The 18,854-nt window shown below is 37.4% G+C and overlaps 1 long non-coding RNA gene across 1 annotated transcript in view; it reads left to right on the forward strand.

The window, feature by feature from the left end:
• The first annotated feature begins 4,788 nt into the window (after positions 1-4,788).
• The window catches only part of LOC107740134 (uncharacterized), a 22,767-nt gene continuing 8,701 nt past the window's right edge, over positions 4,789-18,854 (forward strand). The window contains exons 1-2 of the long non-coding RNA XR_001640059.1: positions 4,789-4,800; positions 15,301-15,308. This is a non-coding gene — a long non-coding RNA (uncharacterized LOC107740134). The remainder of the gene's footprint in view (positions 4,801-15,300; positions 15,309-18,854) is intronic.

Here is an 18,854-nt window from a genome sequence, read left to right on the forward strand (position 1 = left end):
TAATCAGAAAACAGGCATTCTTTTATATTTTACTATTTTCTTCTTGTTATATTGTTTATAATTAATAGATTGAGGAATACTAAGAAAGTTTGTCTAACTTAAAAAAATATGAAGGAGGGAGAGGGTAGAGAATGATGTCCCGGGTCGCTAAAGACCCGAGGTATGCATTTAAGGGTTAATAAAATTGCATTAAAAAAAATATTTGTAAAAAGTAGGTCATTTTACAGTAGGTCACGTTACTTAAAAGGATAGTCCCCCCAAAAATGAAAATTCTGTCATTAATTACTCACCCTCATGTTGTTCCAAACCTGTAAGACCTTTGTTCATCATTATAACACAAATTAAGATATTGAGATATTTTTTATGAAATCCAAATGCTTTCTGACCCTGCATAGACAGCAACGGAACTGACAACGGAAAGGTAGTAAGGACATCGTTAAAATAGTCCATGTGACATCAATGGTTCAACCGTAATGTTATGAAGCTACGAGAATACTTTTTGTGCGCAAAGAAAACAAAAATATCAATTTTATTCAACAATTTCTTCTCTTCCATGTCAGTCTTTGATGCATGTTCACAAAAAGTATTCTCGTAGCTTCATAACATTGCGCTTGAAGCACTGATGTCACATGGACTATTTTAATGATGTCCTACCTTTCTAGGCCTTGAACGTGGTAGTTCCATTGCTGTCTATGCAGGGTCAAAAAGCCCTCGGATTTCATCAAACATATCGTAATTTGTGTTCCAATGATGAACAAAGGTCTTACAGCTTTGGAACAACATGAGGGTGAGTAATTAATGACAGAATTTTCATTTTGGGGTGAACTATCCCTTTAATATGCTGCTTCAGTGCAAATAAATGTATTTTCACAGACTTTTTTTTAGACTTTTGAATCCACTGTACAAAGAAACCCGTAAGGGTTCAACCGTAATGTTATGAAGCTACGAGAATACTTTTTGTGCGCAAAGAAAACAAAAATATCAATTTTATTCAACAATTTCTTCTCTTCCATGTCAGTCTTTGATGCATGTTCACAAAAAGTATTCTCGTAGCTTCATAACATTGCGCTTGAAGCACTGATGTCACATGGACTATTTTAATGATGTCCTACCTTTCTAGGCCTTGAACGTGGTAGTTCCATTGCTGTCTATGCAGGGTCAAAAAGCCCTCGGATTTCATCAAACATATCGTAATTTGTGTTCCAATGATGAACAAAGGTCTTACAGCTTTGGAACAACATGAGGGTGAGTAATTAATGACAGAATTTTCATTTTGGGGTGAACTATCCCTTTAATATGCTGCTTCAGTGCAAATAAATGTATTTTCACAGACTTTTTTTTAGACTTTTGAATCCACTGTACAAAGAAACCCGTAAGATCCAGTGGTGTCAGATGTAGTGTAAACAGTGCTGCAGGAATACATGTAAAAAATGAGAACACCCCACTGGTCTCCATCAAACACAGAGCACAGCTCCAGCTGTCAGGCACTGGGAATCTATTGTTCTCCCATTGCTGATACATCCTGCCATGTGTGCGCGCATGGCTTTTGTCATTTACCTCCCTGGCTATGTGCTAAAGGATGTGCTGAACCTGCTCTGGTGGACGTAAGTACAACCAGATGTGACAGGCCAGTTAAATTAGACACCTTGGCTGGCTCTCTTCCTTCAGGGCATGTGAAGGTAAAGCAAATGAATCTTGAGCGTGTAGAGATAATCCAATGACTGTCATATGAGTATGGCCAAGGAACGGTGATCTACTGCAAGGTATTCCTGCCGTACAGAGAGGTCATTCAGAGGACAGCGACGGGATATGACTCTTATGTGATAAACATGCATTTATAACATTTAGCTTGACTTAAGGAAGGTTAATGGACTTGATAGAAATGTCCATAAGCCAGTCACAGTAAGTAACTTTCTTTAAATTATTGGCAAATGGAATATTTTTATTTTCCTGTGATGCTCTTCAATGCCCTTTTTGTTATTTCTGGGTCACTGCTAATGCACTAGCTTTCATAAATCGCAATGCAAGCATCAGAGGATACAAAAATAAATGTACATATTATGATATCAAGGCTTGTCCTCTTTATCTATTTTGAGTCAATGACCTGCCGTATCCTCTGCAGAGTGGTTCGTCTGACCCAGCTGAGTTTTTTATGTTTGCAGAGGTCTCTGTGCCATCTCTCCTGATAAAAGGATGCTTTTGGAGAAACGTGATTGAGTTGCTTGCCACTGAAATCTCACTGCCTTTTGTAATTACTTAGGGATCATCTTAAAATTCTAATTCATTTATATAGTCATTTTAACCATTTGTGGTATTAGCCTGTGTTACAATACTGGGAAAATGCTTGTATTTATATGGACCATAAATATGGCTCAAATTCCTTCTTTAAAGTTGTAAGTTAAAAAAAGAAAGAAGTCTCTGCTCTCCAAGGCTGCATATATTTGATCAAAGATACAGTAAAAAAAACAGTAATACTATGAAATAATAGCTGTTTTCTATTTGTAATTTATTCCTGTGATGGCAAAGTTGAATTTTCAGCATCATTACTCCAGTCTTCAGTGTCACATGATCTTTTAGAAATCATTCTAATATTCTGATTTTATTGCTCAAGATACATTTTCTTATCACCGTTGAAATCAATTGACCGGGCTACATTTTTTCAGGATTCTTTGATAAATAGAAGGATCAAAAGAACAGCATTTATTTGAAATAGAAATCTTTTGTGAAATCTTTTATATTTCATATAACAAATGTTTCGTGATGAGTCACATGCTGAACCTCTTGCAAGGTCCACTAATTAAAGACACCAAGGATACAAAAATAAATGTACATATTATGATATCAAGGCTGAAATCTCACTGCCTTTTGTAATTACTTAGGGATCATCTTAAAATTCTAATTCATTTATATAGTCATTTTAACCATTTGTGGTATTAGCCTGTGTTACAATACTGGGAAAATGCTTGTATTTATATGGACCATAAATATGGCTCAAATTCCTTCTTTAAAGTTGTAAGTTAAAAAAAGAAAGAAGTCTCTGCTCTCCAAGGCTGCATATATTTGATCAAAGATACAGTAAAAAAAACAGTAATACTATGAAATAATAGCTGTTTTCTATTTGTAATTTATTCCTGTGATGGCAAAGTTGAATTTTCAGCATCATTACTCCAGTCTTCAGTGTCACATGATCTTTTAGAAATCATTCTAATATTCTGATTTTATTGCTCAAGATACATTTTCTTATCACCGTTGAAATCAATTGACCGGGCTACATTTTTTCAGGATTCTTTGATAAATAGAAGGATCAAAAGAACAGCATTTATTTGAAATAGAAATCTTTTGTGAAATCTTTTATATTTCATATAACAAATGTTTCGTGATGAGTCACATGCTGAACCTCTTGCAAGGTCCACTAATTAAAGACACCAGTATGATATTTTTAATGGAAATGGACTGTAAAATTGGTCTCAGAATTTCCCGTTTTTGCAATGGTTTCAAGATGTTACCTGTATTGTTAACTTAAAAGTTCAGAATCAGTCCGTCACAGTTTGTTAACCCAAGCAAAAGCCCCCCAAAAATACACATTCATGTAAACAGTCTTGCAGATTGTATTCATCTTTGTATATCTGAGCTGTGTACGAGTCTCAACGAGTCATCTATCACTAGAACTAAACACGTTGTTCTGTTCTGTACTGTGTGGGCTCAAAGTCTGTGGCAGAAAACAGTTGCAAAACATATGGGTATAGAGTTCAAATGATGCATTTAGTTGCAAAAAAAATGTATTTAATTGCACAAAAGACAAAGAAGCATGTTATGTAATTGTTCTACACTCTTCATTGTTTTATGCTTTTCTATAAATGTTTTCAGATGGCCAGATTTGATATTTTTAAATATACTTATTGACATAAAAATAGGTATTGCAAAGTAATTGCTGACAAAAAATCTCTTGGCGAGAAAAAGTTTTATAATTCTTTCCATTTTGTTTACCACATACATTATTTTTGCAATTCAAAACGACTTTGCTTCTGCAATACTTTTTTTTTTTTTCCAGCTATATACATTATCATTTTGACACCATAAAGAGAATAAAACCCAGACATGCATCCAGAGCCATTATTCAAATATCATAAAATAAAGAAATCTAGCAAAGAGGGAAATTACACTGCTACGCTCCACTAGTATGACGCTCTCTATTTGGAGGAAAAGAACTCATCAGCCAGGCCATTAACGCTCAGGGCTGCCAAGCCACGAGGCACGGGTTGGCTGCTGTTTTTAAAAGCCCCCGTTTCTCCAGATGTAAACAGAGAATCTTCCCCAAACATTGCCTTTTTAAGACTTCTCGGTGAGAGCTAGGGGGCGACCTCTTCTGCCACTCGCTGAAGCTAATGAAGGACTCACCGAACAATGGCTCACACTGACACCGTGTTGTCACGCTTCTCCACTTCACTCCTGTCTAAATTTAGTCTTTCCAGAGCATGGGTCTGGAGGAGACAGCCCCTCTAAACATTAGTCTTTTGCAGGCTCCTTTATGGACGAGGGCGAGAAGGGGATCTAACCGTGATGGACATTTCACAGACAGACCTCACCACCCCCTCGCTCTCTGTTTAGCCATATCCAATCTGCCTCTTTGACCTCTGTGGCTCGACGTGTCCAGGAGGAAAATTCATCTGGCGGCGAGCACGGCCCAAGGTCAAGGCTTTGTCTTGCTTTCCTTTATAATCGCTCTTATCTCTCCTCTCAGCAGATGTCTTGGTCCATTGATGCCGAGATGCGGTGTGAATGAATGTCTGGTTTGTGAAGGTCTGCTGCTTATATGTACATTCTCAGAATTAGAAAGGGGTCAGCATATGTAAGACAACACTGAGTATTACATTACAATTAAATAAATACAAAAACACACTTAAAAAGAATATCAAATCTGGCCATCTGAAGACTTCCACAGAAAAACGCTAATTGACTAATAGATTAATCATTAACACACAGATTCCAGTTTATCCATGTGGGTGTGTGATTTCATTAGCAAACTGTTTGTGTTGCCAGCGGTCAGTGTAATGATGATCTCCAGAGCCATATTATATTATTAGATAACAGTTTTCCCTAGGCCTGTTACACACAGTGTCCATCATCCTGAAGATGACCATTTCACTGCCGTTAATCTTTGTGTCATAAAAGCAAAAACATACAGCGGCTTCATCTAAATATTTTTTTAGTCCGGGACGAGATGTCACACGGGAAAGTTGTCACAAGGGTTACGTCTCAGAAGGTTTTGAGCCAAAAGTCTAGCAGTGGTTGGTTTCAAACTATCTACTTCACAACTAGGATATTTAGAATTTAAAAAATAACACATGATTTCTGTCCTCCAAACTAAAATTAAAATATCAAAATAGTTTTAGTTCTAAAGGTGGGGGTTTTTCAGTGATGATATAGAAGAACCATTTTTGGTTCCCCAAAGAACTTTTCACAAAACAGTTTTTTCTTAATGTGAAGAACATTTCAATAATCTAAAGAACCTTTTTTTTCCACTATAAAGAACCCTTTGTGCATTGAAAAGGTTCTATGGATGTTAAAAAGTTCTTAATGGAACCATTGATGCCAGTAAAGAAATTTGTATTTGGAAATAATAAACCCACACTGGTGTATTAAATGTCTTTTTTTCTGGGCAATAACCATTGAAATGTCCAATAGTGTTTTTATGACTTTAGGATGTGTATAATAATCAATAGAGTAAAAATGTGACAACTTGCTCTGGCTTTTATTTCTACACTGTGATATAATCATAATGTTACAATTTTGGCTTGATATTCTGATTTGCCCAAATTTATTGTGACGTTTTATCTGGTTACAGTTTGAACAGCCGCCAACAGAGCGGCTTGTGTGTGTCTTCACACAACGTCTTTGTGTGAAGACCCAGTTTTTGAGCCCAACTGCAATTCTGCCTCCTTGAGGAAAATAAACAAACCTCTTTCTCTCTTTTTTTCTTACCCCCTCTCTAACTCTTTTCTAACTGTGACTTGTATATGATTCCCAGCATTCTGTAAGCAAATGCTTTCCCATATGGGGAAGCGCAGTGCTTTTGAGAGGAAGTTAATTATTTTAAATAACTGTGTCTGCGCAGAGCCTGTGTGTTCCCAGGCAGGAATGGCAAAGAGCCCTCTGTTGTTAATGGTTTCCACATGGACTCTCAGAGAGGCCGGCCAAGACTCCAGCACAGGCAGAAATCTCCAAATTTAGAAGAAATATGAAAATTGTCAAACGTGCCTTCCTTAGACTGAGACGGCAGGCCCGGCCCCCTAGCCTGAGCCCTCCCTCCCCGTCTCTTCTCATCCTCACAGACCGCGGGTCACAGCTCGGGGTCATGGGGGCTCTTACACCAGCCAATCAGGCAGCTCGGGAGGCTTTCCCTGACGTGCCGCTCTGATAGTAAGCCTGCCCCTTGCCTCATATAAGGTAAAAGAAAAGTCTTTGCTCCCCAAGCCGGCCATGCTTCAAAAAGGAGCCTCGCACCGGGAACCCCCTTCAGACGGTGGAGCGCACAGCGTCCATGAGCGGGGACCACCTCTCTGCATCTCTACCCATCCCGACACCAAACACCCAACCACCCTCCCAACCCAACCAAATCGGCCAGGACCAGTGTGAACGATCCTTCTTCTTCAAAACACAGACTGCGGTAAGTCTATCTCAACCTACTATTATAAACATCCGACTCAGTTCGACTCAGTAAATGTAGCAAATTCATTTGTTGGTTGGTCAATGCTCATGTTGCTCATGAGATACTGTGACATACCAGGCATGTCAAGCTGTCATTGAGAGCAGGGTGACACTGAGCTGATCCAGCTGGCTAAAAACACTCTGCTGATACAGTGAGCGCTTCCCCTTCAGGTACTGAGAGCAATAGGGTGCTAGGAAACAATCACCAAATGTGGCTTTCCTGTAGGAGTGCACTTATGAATCAAAGCTCAATCAAAGTCCTCTGATTAAGACAGGATGGAATTACTCATGAAAACCTAGTTTTATGTTTTCAAATGGTATTGATGAATCGCAGATGACTTGCATTGTGCTTGTGTGCTGCAGGTTGAGTGTGTGCTAGGAAGTGTAACAGGAGAGTTCACCTGGGGATAGTGGGGCAAAATGTGAATTGACCTCACAGAGCACAGTCTCGAAAGCTTCATTGGGGAATGTGATCCGGCAGCTGTTTAACTGGCCTTTGAATTTGACTTTGAACTTGAATTCTGTGAAATCAGATGTTAAATAAGAAACTGTAGTCAAAATGTCCCCTAATTTGACTAAATTTCATGTGCGCTATTAAGCAATTATTGTTTAAATTTTCAGAAAACCGACTTAAATCTATTACTTTCAATGTCTCACTAAGTTCTCAGACTACACCAACTTTCCACCATGTGCAGTATCTCCTGTCAATAAGCACATTAGGAAGTTTACTAAATATCTCAGCAGCAGTGTCTAATGAAATTGTTAGAGCGAGAGAAATGAGGGGCAGACCTCCATCCCCCACACTCTCTCCTCCGTTCCTCCCATCCTTTGTTTCTGGAAAGTTGCAAATATCAGATGCAGGGGGGGAGCGGAGGAGGAGGAGAGCCAGCAGATGTGGCCAGCTGTTGTTAGGCTTGGGGTCAGCGTTTAACTTTCCTAGTCCAGGGATGCCACTCTGGTGACCTACTGAAACATACTCTGAGTCTTTCACACGCACACACACACATTCCAACACATTCGAGCTGAATCTTAGCATGCCCATATAAAGTAAAAGACATGATAATCTAGCCCTTGAACACATTGCAGAAGGACTGAAAGTTTGCACCAATAGCTTAAAAAGAACAGTTATGGCCCATCTTGGTATAACTTTTAGATTTTTGATGACAGACTTTGAGCACACTCAATCTGGCTGCATTCAACATAAACAATAGATTTTGACATAATGTTTACAACTGTTGTGTGATTTCAAACCAATATCTCTATTAACCATCTATTAGCTAGTTTGTGTGGTGTTTCAAATCTTTAAAAAAAAATGTATTAAAAATTATTGTAACATTTATTTTATTTTTTTTATAAAATAATTTGTAAAAATGTTCCAATAATTTGAATTATTATTATAATATTTTTATATTATTATATTTAAATATTATATATATATATATATATATATATATATATATATATATACACTGTATATTGGCTAGTTTGTGTGGTGTTTCAAATCTTTAAAAAAAAATGTATTAAAAATTATTGTAACATTTATTTTATTTTTTTTATAAAATAATTTGTAAAAATGTTCCAATAATTTGAATTATTATTATAATATTTTTATATTATTATATTTAAATATTATATATATATATATATATATATATATATGCACTGTATATTGTATTGCATTATTTGTTATTGTATTATTTTGTATTATTTACTCATAATATACAATACAATTCATAGTATTTATTGTAGCCCTAAATTGGAAAAGGTTCAAATGAGCACCAACAGTTCCTCATTAGCTGTGAAACCTTTCATTTGTATGCAAATTTGTTTACCGTATTGTTGCCAGTGCCGCCTGTAAATCCTGTAACTCTCAAAGTCTTATATTCCAATCTACATTATACTGTAAGTCTTATTCTGGATGGATGAACATCACATGTGTGTTGATGGACAGATGGACAGATTAGATAGAGGGATGGGGTATTGAGATGGAGACAGTGAGGGAGGGAAAGGAAGTGCATTATTTATTTTGTGAGGAGTCAAAAGTCTGGCAGCCATCACAGCAGAGTGCTTTCACATGACCCTGTGGCGGCCTTGGTGCTTTGGCCTGTCCCCTGAATCACTTGCTCCCCTCCCCAAGCCCCTGGGGACCCCAGTTCCCAGGGTCACTTTCACATGAACAGTGGGAAAAGAGAAAGAAGGGGGGTTAGGTGCTCACCAGGGACTACCCAAAGCCCATGTCCACCCACTCATATGGGTCCACACAGACTCAGGCCCCTTAAAAACTCACATGTGACATTTAGGGACTATAGCACAACCCCCAGTTAAGCTCTGAGGTGCTGATAGAGAGCGCTGTCCTGTCTGTCTGGGAGTGTTTTTTCCACATACACACCAGTCCACATTCCAATTACTTGTGAATGCTTTAGGGGTTTGTCAGGTCCTTTTTGGGCTGTAAAGCGCTCCTGCTGGGCCTTTGGCTTGTAAAAGGGGATGTTGGTTTTTATGATGTTTAGATGTAACTGAGAAATGTTAATGATCTCATATCTCTTAGTCAAATGCAAATGTTTTCCCTTCCTTTTAACCTTGTCAAATGAATATTTCACATTTGTTGAAGAAAGAGGTGGCATATGAGAATGGCATGTCTTAGCAGAGAAAGTCTGAAGGCATCAAGCATAAAATTGACCCAAGAAGTAACATGCAAACAAAAAACAATGCATAAATCGGCCTTTCTAGCTTTCTTCTTTTTGCCAGACTAAATGCCACTACATAGCTAACATCTTTTCTCAGAACTGAGTTTGATAAATCTGGCCTTAATATTCTCTTATATATTTTGTTATTTTAACAGAAAAAAGCAAAACTGTGACAATAAAACTTGGTTAATTAGTTGTAAATTATCTTATTAAACATGGGGGGAATCTAGATTTAACTGTTAAGTTGAATTAATACAAATAATTGCATGTTTTTTTTTTTAAATAGTCACATTAATAAAAAATGAAAAGAAAGAAAAAAAAATTATAATAATAATATTTTCCCAGAAATCCCCTACATGACACATCACATTGCATTTTATTTAAATATTTCAGTTTCTCCTTATTTATTTGAAGAGTTATGTACATTAGGTTGTTTGTTACATTTTATGCTGTTTAGTTCATATTTATTACATTATTTTAATGTTATGTGAGCTACCCCTCAAGTGGTGAAATAGTCTTTTAATTAATAATTATGGTGGTTGTCTCCATATTTTTTACAGGAACAGCTGCAAGTTTTTACCATCTATTTTTCACATTGTAAGTTTACTGAAATCATTTCTGATCACAGTAGTGATAGCGTAAAAAGGGGTTGTATGGAGAGATTCATAGTACAAGCGCTGAGCAGAAGATCACAAGCAAACAAACCCCATAGCATTGTTCTAATTACACAACATCTCATTCCCAGTAAAACACTACAAGGTGTGCGTTAACAATGCATCCTCGTGAATTACATATGTTTCCCAAAAGAATCTAAAATAGATAACGGCTATTAATTTGATATTCTATTTGAATGGATGAATGTTAAATGCATAAGCCTGGTCTTCAGAAGAGAGATTAGCTTCAAGAACTAGACAGAGCAGAGAGAGAGGGGTAACAGGCGGGTGCCCTCCCTCCTCCCTCCCCTCCTTCTCGTTTCCTGTCGTGATGATTTAAGGAGATGGGGAGAAATGAGAGGGAACCTTAAAAGGCAATGTTTAGGCATGCTCGCGCTCTCCATTATCAAGCCAGAGTCTGTGTCTGTGTAAACACAGCATCTGCCTCATCTGTGGAGGTGAGCGGTTTGGCACTAGTCTGGCCTGTCACTGTAATAACTCTCTCTTTCGCTCCTTCACCGTATCCCTCTCTCTCTCTCTCTCCTGGTCACATACACACGTTTACACAGATCACATGCCATTTCCATCACCCCTATGATTCACTCTGCTCTGTTTCACTGTTGTAGTGTCTCATGAGAAGTGTACTAAGTATAGTATAGCTTTCATTTTTTTATGTATTTAGTCATATTTTATTACCTTTTAATTATGAATATTTCTTCCGTTTTTTACGATTCAGTTTATTTGTATTTTCTTCTGTTCGTTTTTTATGTATATTTATTTTATATTCATTTTTATTTTAGTTAAAAATTCTTCTGTAGCTGCCAAGTTATTTGTCTCTATCTTTCGTCAGAATAAATGCCACCAGATGTATAACATCTTTTATTAGAACTTACTGTAAAATAATATTAAAAATGCATTTTTTCATGTTTCATGTTTAATCAGTGCAGGTTTTAAAGGTTCAAAAATGTATATTATACACAGAATTAAAAATTAAAGAGTAATATGTTCTGATTTTTTTATACAATGTTTTTTTATTTGTTTATACAATTATTTTAGCTTGTATTTTTATTTCAGTTAACAAAAATATATTTAGCTAACTAAAATAATGTTATACTATTTGTAAGTGACTTTCAAACTGGACATTAAATCATAGTCTTGCCACAATCTCTGTTTTTTGTTTTGTCTCTGGAATGGTTTGTTTTTTTAACTATTGCAAAAAACAGCTGGCGTGCTGTGAAGTGTGTAAAGCTGGTAACACTTAGGCAATCTTTAGATCAGGACTGTAGACTTCCTCCTAAATGGCCAGACTATGTGTGTGTGTATCAGCGTTTGTAGAAACTGAAGGCCATCTGGTGTGATTGGAGGTGTGTGAGGTTCACCTCAGCATACAGCCAAACCGCCAGAACTGCCTTATACAACACAACATGCCAAGAAATCTGAGACATCCTTTGCATGTCATGCTTGAAATAACCATTAACATACTTTGGGGGATTTTGAGAAAGTATCTTTACAAAAAAAATACGACATGGGATAAATCTTGATTCACATATCCAGTCTATTCCCATTGTGAGACAAATTTAACTCTTGCCTCCCAAGTAGGACAGAGCCTGGGAACTAGGGTTTAACCAACAGGATGTGATGTTTATTATTGGGGCTCACTTATTAGGCAGTAGTTCAGTATGAGTTTCTCCACAAGCGTAGAGCCTGGCAGCAGGATGTGTTTGTTGAGTTTTCCCTCACATGGAATAATAACTGAGACATCCGGCTCCATAATATCTCACAGAAAGGATATTCACATCTGTCAAATACGAGACCCAAGGCCTCGGCTACACATACTCAGGCAGATTTCCCTCGAAGTTTTCTGGCTTCTTCTACACCTTCGGCTCTCTTTTGCCTTTTACGTCAGGCTCCCGCCGGCTGTGACTAGAAAAGGGAATGTATGCAGGCAGTACGGCGGAGAGCGACCGGGGGGAGGGGAGGGCACACGGAGCTGTGACAAACTATCTGCTTCCACAATCACTGGCCGTTAGAGGCTGAAAGAGTGAATGTTTATCGAAAGCGCAGCTACATTTTCCATTATCCCAAAATAAAATCCCTTCAGAATTCCTTATATGGGCTGAGGGAGATTCCAGAAGGGGGATACGAGACAACCTAAAGCTCTCACTTGTTGGAAAAGACTCAAAAAAAGACTTAGGAATTTTCATGTTGTTTCTCCACTTTTCCCCCATTTTTTTGGAAGAGCCTTTCTGCTTTGTAGTCAATTTGATACTCCACAAATTCAATTAAGCGGGATTTGTTGGGATTCTTAGCCTCCTTATCAAAGCCGCCTGGGGCATTCTGAAACCCTATGAGGATAATTGTTGTAGTCTTTTCACACAAAGTCAACTGAGAAATGTGTGGAAAATCACTGATATTTGTACCTCTTGGCTGTTGCACATGACACTGGAATGGTAGAATTAGCAGTGACATTATCCTGGAATTTCTGTTTATGAGATTCCATCTTTATCTCTCATTACAGAGTCTGCAGGGGGGGGACACAACATGGACAGTTGACACAACATGCTTCAGGTGATAACATACTGTATTCCCTTCCATATCCTTGAGATTTTTTTTATGTTATGGAAGCCTTTCCGTTTCTGTATAAAAATAATAAAAACAAAGGTAATTGCAACTTTTTATCTCACAATGTAATTTTAAATCTTGCAGTTGCGACTTTATATTTCACAATGTGACTTTATGTCTCAAATAGTACATTTTATATCTCGTAATGTTGACAATATCTCACAATTTGACATTAAATCTTGCAATTGTGACTAAATTTTATCTCATAATTGGGACTATATCTCACATTTTGGACTTTATCTCTCACAGTTTGACTTTAAATCTTGCACTTGTGACTGACAGTGTGACTTTATACCTCAAAATATTAAATTGTATAACTTGTAATTGTGACAGTATCTCATATTTGTGACTTTATATCTCAACATTTGACTTTAAATCTCGCAGTTGTGACTTCATATCTCAGAATGTACATTTTTACATCTTATGACTCTGTCACAATTTGACTTGCAGTTTACTGTCTATCTCTGAATGTAAATTTTATATTTCAATATTTTGCATCACATAATTATGACATTATCTGACATTTTTGAACCGTATCTGTCACACTTTTACTTTACATCTCTCAGTTGTGACTTTATATCTCAAAAAGTACATTTTATTAATTGTAATTGTGACATTATCTCATAATTGAGTTTTAAATCTTGAAATTGTGACTTTATATCTCAGTGTCAATTGTATATCTCATAATTGGGACTATATCTCACATTTAGAACATTATGTCTCACAATTTGTCTTGAAATCTTGCACTTGTGATTGACAGTGTGACTTTATATCTCAAATCTAAATCTTGTAATTGTGACAGTATCTCATATTTGTGATTTTATATCTCAACATTTGACTTAAAATCTCTCAATATCTCTACTTTACATCTTGCAGTTGTGACTATAACCGACAGTGTGACTTTATAATCTCAGAATATAATTTCTTTTATATCTCATAAATTTAACTATATCTCACAATTATATATTTTGTTACTTTATATCTCACAGCTGTGACATTACAGTTCACAATTTGACTTGAAATCTCATAATTGCGGCTACATCTCAGTCATGACTTCATATCTCACAACGTGACTATTTCTTAAACTTCACCTCACAATTAACCTGTACACTAAAACGAAAACAGGCTCCTATATAATATACTTAAAAGGAAGACTAAGTGGAAGTTTTTCCTTTGTTGTACTCAGAAATAGGTCACCGTGCTTCATTTCAGTCTATAAACAGCAACAAAGTGGAGCCAGACGTGCTTGTCAACCGAGCCCTTGAGTGCTTCTCCAAAGGATTTTACTGTAAACTGCAAACAGTACCTTGTGGATAAGCTGCATATCTGTCTGTTAATGCCTGCTGCCCTCATCTCTCTCCATAAACCACAGCACTGCTGGAAAAGCCATTAGAGAGCTGTGTCAGAGCGAGCGAATGATCCTGCATAATCACACCCGCTTCCTGGATGGAGAAGTGAAAACGATCCACAAAATATATAGAAGGAGCGCAAAGAGTTGCCTGTCTGTGAGAATGAGCCCAGCTCTGGGTGCTATACAGTAGCATTTTGTGGTTTCCACACACCACAGCATCAGACAGCAGCACATTCAGAGAGCTGACGGCACTAGAGCGAGGATTTTCTGCTATGCAGATGCCAGTGTGGTGTTATCACATGATTGGGAAGGGCTCAGACTCTTTTAAACATATTTGAACCATGTCATCTGCTACTTATGGCGCTTTTCCACTGCGTGGTACGACTCGGCTCGGCACGGCACGGCTCGGCTCGGGTTGCGGTTTCCCTGCAGTTCAGTACCTCTTTAGAGTGGGCGGGATTATTCACATGTCGTTATAGTTGCGCCGCCTCTATTGCCGCAACTCCTGAAAAACGTTTTCATTCCGCGTCGCCCCATCAAGCTCTCGCTGGATCCGCTCCTCTGCTATCAATGAGAGGAACGTCTGTACTTCCTCAACAGACAACGAAACAGACACTTTTTGGTTGTTAAAAAAGGTGTGCCCATTCAAAACAGTTGCGTTCGATCCTTCGCTGGCTGTGCTGATTTAAATCTAGCGGTTCTTTTGTGTTTGTGTCGCAAGTTCAGTGACGCAGATAGTGACGATTCTCTCCGGCCAATCCGTGATCAGCAGAGTTTACACGTCACGTTTTGGTAACGGTACGGTTCACTTGGAACCTCAACCGAGGTGATACTAAAAAAAGTACCAGGTACCAGGTACTGTACCCAGTGGAAAACCCCCCAAAAGTGAACCGTACCGTGCCGTACCATGCAGTGGAAAAGCGCCATTAGAGAAGATAAAACTCACACTGGGCTGGATTCTGACAGGTTTATGAATCTTTTCAGACATCCTGCTTCTTGAATATGTGTCAAATCAGCCTGTTTAACCACCTCTGTTCGGTTGGGATTTTATAGGATGAGAAAGGCTGTCCCCTTGAACCCGGCTTCCCTGCGGACCGGTCTGATTGAGACAGAGGAAGTGGTTGTGTATAAAGGGGTGTGGCCTCGCATTCTGCGGTACACTGACTCAGGGTCACTACAGCAGACGGCTCTGCATTGATGTTGCTTTGAACTTGTGTATACAGATGTCCACTGCAGGAATAAACATCCTGTTCTGTAACCACCGATCTAGCAGAGCCAGTCTTAGCCGTATACCGCTGGGGGCAGAAAAGCGCTGGAAGTCAGAGCAAGTGTGCAGTTGTTTGTTTAGTGGATTGGAGTCCCGCAGCTCCAAGGTTTTTCTTGGGTGTCAGCCACTTTCAGAGGCAAGAGCTCATGCTAAATATCCCGCTGTCAGGCTGGCAAGCTTATTTGTGTCTGAATCGCTACATAAAGTCTTTCTGTTATCCTGGGTGGCATATTCCAAAGCATAGGATCAAGACTGGAATAGGAAGGAAAAGCTGAGAGGTTTGTAGGGAGATCAGGGCATGTAGGTCAAAGCCATTTCCTGTACACCCACAACACTTCCCCCACAAACATCCATCAACTTTCCTCAGTGTTTTTGTCCAAAAAGGGAGAAAACACTAAATAAATACCATCTATCAATGTGTAATTGAATATTCATCTTCTGCCCCTGATCTTTAGGTTTAATAGCTGCAGGTCAGGCCGGCTGGCTCGGTGACAAACTGAGGAATTCATCCAAATTCATCCTCTGGTTCTTTATATGAGACTGAGTCACCTCCCATGTAATCAACAGGACGTAGGAGGTCGTAGTCCATGTTGATCAAAGATGGTAAGATGGAAAACACAAAAGGAGTCCTGCATGATTCATTCGCCCTACAGTCCTCAGGCCCAAGGTGCAGTGCTGCATCTCTGGTCAACTGGGAGTCTGAGATGAAGCACTGTAGCTCGGGAGGAAGGGCAATACACTGAACGCAAGATACCTTGATTTTAAATGACAAATTTGAGATTGCAATTGAATAAAATACTCATTTATAATTAGCAGTAGCCTAACCATTGTTGTTTATCATTAGCTTTATTTGGTAGACCAGGTGTTGGTAATTCTAGGATTAAATGTGCTTCTATTGTTGCCAGTCTTCCATCAATGCATTCCATCATTTCCCCATCCCCGGGGTCCAGTTTTCCCAGGAATCCCTTGGGCAATCATAAGGGGGATTCCTGGAAATACTGTTCTTGGGGGTGGGGCTGGACAACTGAATTTATCAAATAATATTTTATAATATGATCACTAGTTATACTCCATTTTAACATTTTAAAAATGTAACATGTATTGCAATATGCCATTCCAAAGTTTGGGGTTGTCAAGGTTTATTTAGCATTTTTTATGCTCGCCAAGGCTACATTTATTGAATTAAAAATACAGTAATATAGTGAAATATTATTACAATTTTAAATAACTGGTTTATATTCTAATATATTTTAACATAAATAATTTATAATTGTGACCCTGGAGCACAAAACCAGTATTAAATCGCTGGGGTATATTTGTAGCAATAGCCAAAAATACATTGTATGGGTCAAAATTATAGATTTTTCTTTTATGCCAAAAATCATTAGGATATTAAGTAAAGATCATGTTCCATGAAGATATTTTGTAAATTTTCTACCGTAAATATATCAAAACTTAATTTTTGATTAGTAATATGCATTGCTAAGGACTTCATTTGGACAACTTTAAAGGAGATTTTCTCAATATTTTGATTTTTTTGCACGAGATTCCAGATTTTCAAATAGTTGTATCTCGGCCAAATATTGTCCTATCATAACAAACCATACGTCAATGGAAAGCTTATTTATTCAATTTTCAGATTATATATAAATCTCAATTTTGAAAAATTTACACTTAAGACTGGTTTTGTGGTCCAGGGTCACAATTTATTCCTGTGAGGGCAAAGCTGCATTTTCAGCAGCCATTACTAAAGACTTCCGTATCACATGATCCTTCAGAAATCCTTCTAAAATGCTGATTTGGTGCTCAAGAAATTAATTATTATTATCAATAGTAAAAACAGTTGTGCTGCTTACTATTTTTGTGAAACTGTGATTTTTTTCAGGATTTGTGATTAATAAAAATAACAGCATTTATTTAAAATGGAAATCTTTTGTAACATTATAAATATGCTTACTGTCTCTTTTGATCAATTTAATGTGTCTTTGCTGAATAACAGAATATATTTCATTTAAAAAATCTGCCCCAAACTTTGAATGTTTATATTACAAATATATTTTATATGTTATATTGACGATGAAGATAAAGATATTATATATTATATGTTAAATCATTTACAGATTTAAATATAACAGTTTTCAATTTATAATGTAAAGACAATAAATACATGAACTGATGTTGACCTCCTTCAATGTTTCATTAAAACTACTGTTTATTCATCTGAAAGTGTTGTTATTGTTTATTCATCAAAAAGTGTTGTTACTGACTTTTAAATATATCCCTATTTAACCAATTGTTTATACTGCTTTGAAAGATATTGTAAAGCCTTTACTTACATTTATCAAATGACATGAAAAAACAGCGCCACCTATTAGTGAAAATGTACAGAACATCAAACACAATGTCCACGGGGGGGCGCAGTTCACATTGTAAGGCGTTTCAAAGGGAAACCGCAGCCCACACGTGGTGGCTCAGATTACAGGAATTGTACTGAAGTGTGACTGGAGCTATATACGTTTTTTACAGTTATCACAGCAGTCCTACTATAAGACCATATATGGTAACCCCTCTATTTGTGTTAATGTAAATGTGAACAAGAAAGAAAATGTGAACAGGTAGCCTAATCAAAGAGACCATTCATTAAATAATGCATTTTTGATATTGTTTTATAATACTGTATACACCTATGTGCAGTGAGTCATTCAGGATTAAGTGGGCGGTAGATGCTCATATGTTTATGTGAGATTTCTTATACTGTTTACCAATGCTGCCACTGAAATGTTTGACACTGTGTTGGAGGAAAAGATCCACACATTTGGCCCTCTGACAATTATATGTATTTAAATAATAGTAAACAAGAAACTGTAAAGCAATTGCGATTCAAAACTACTCTCACTCTTATCAAGGTCTCCTGAGAGACATCAGTTGCATAAATGTTGATATGGTTTGCTTACATGCGAGGAGAGGGAAGGGAAAGGCACCAGGATCTGTGCTGAGTTGCACCGTGTCACGTTCAGCCCAACAGCTGCCTGGTGGAATCCAGCTCTGTTGATTCTGAGCCTCTGAATCCACATCGGCAGAGATGCTGATACAAAGACAGCTGTGTGTGCTTCAGACGACGAGATGGTAAATACGTGACAGGATAAAAAATATGTAGCTTCGAGGCTGAATCAAACTTTTCTGCATTTTTCTACATCTGTGTTATTTTGGGTTGCAGCACATCTGCGTAAAGCATAGCTACATAACCAGAAACAACAATAGATAGGCCTGAAGTCAAAAAACTTTGCCATAGCAAAACAGGAGGCAAAATATTTTATTCATATGATTTTATTCTTATTCTTATTATGTAGTGCCTTTTACGTTGTTTCTTTTTGGCACAATATAGTGAACTGGCTGGGTATATTTGCTATTAATTTAATAACTTAGTACAAATACGATTATTTGGGGCAGTGCTATTTTAGTATACATGAATTTAAACTAAATTAAAATGAGATATGTTACTTTGGCAACTAGCTAAAATAAAACGTTTATATATATATATATATATATATATATATATATATATT

This window comes from Sinocyclocheilus rhinocerous, unplaced genomic scaffold (assembly GCF_001515625.1).
Source record: "Sinocyclocheilus rhinocerous isolate Xijiao unplaced genomic scaffold, SAMN03320098_v1.1 scaffold584, whole genome shotgun sequence".
Lineage (NCBI taxonomy): Eukaryota > Metazoa > Chordata > Actinopteri > Cypriniformes > Cyprinidae > Sinocyclocheilus > Sinocyclocheilus rhinocerous.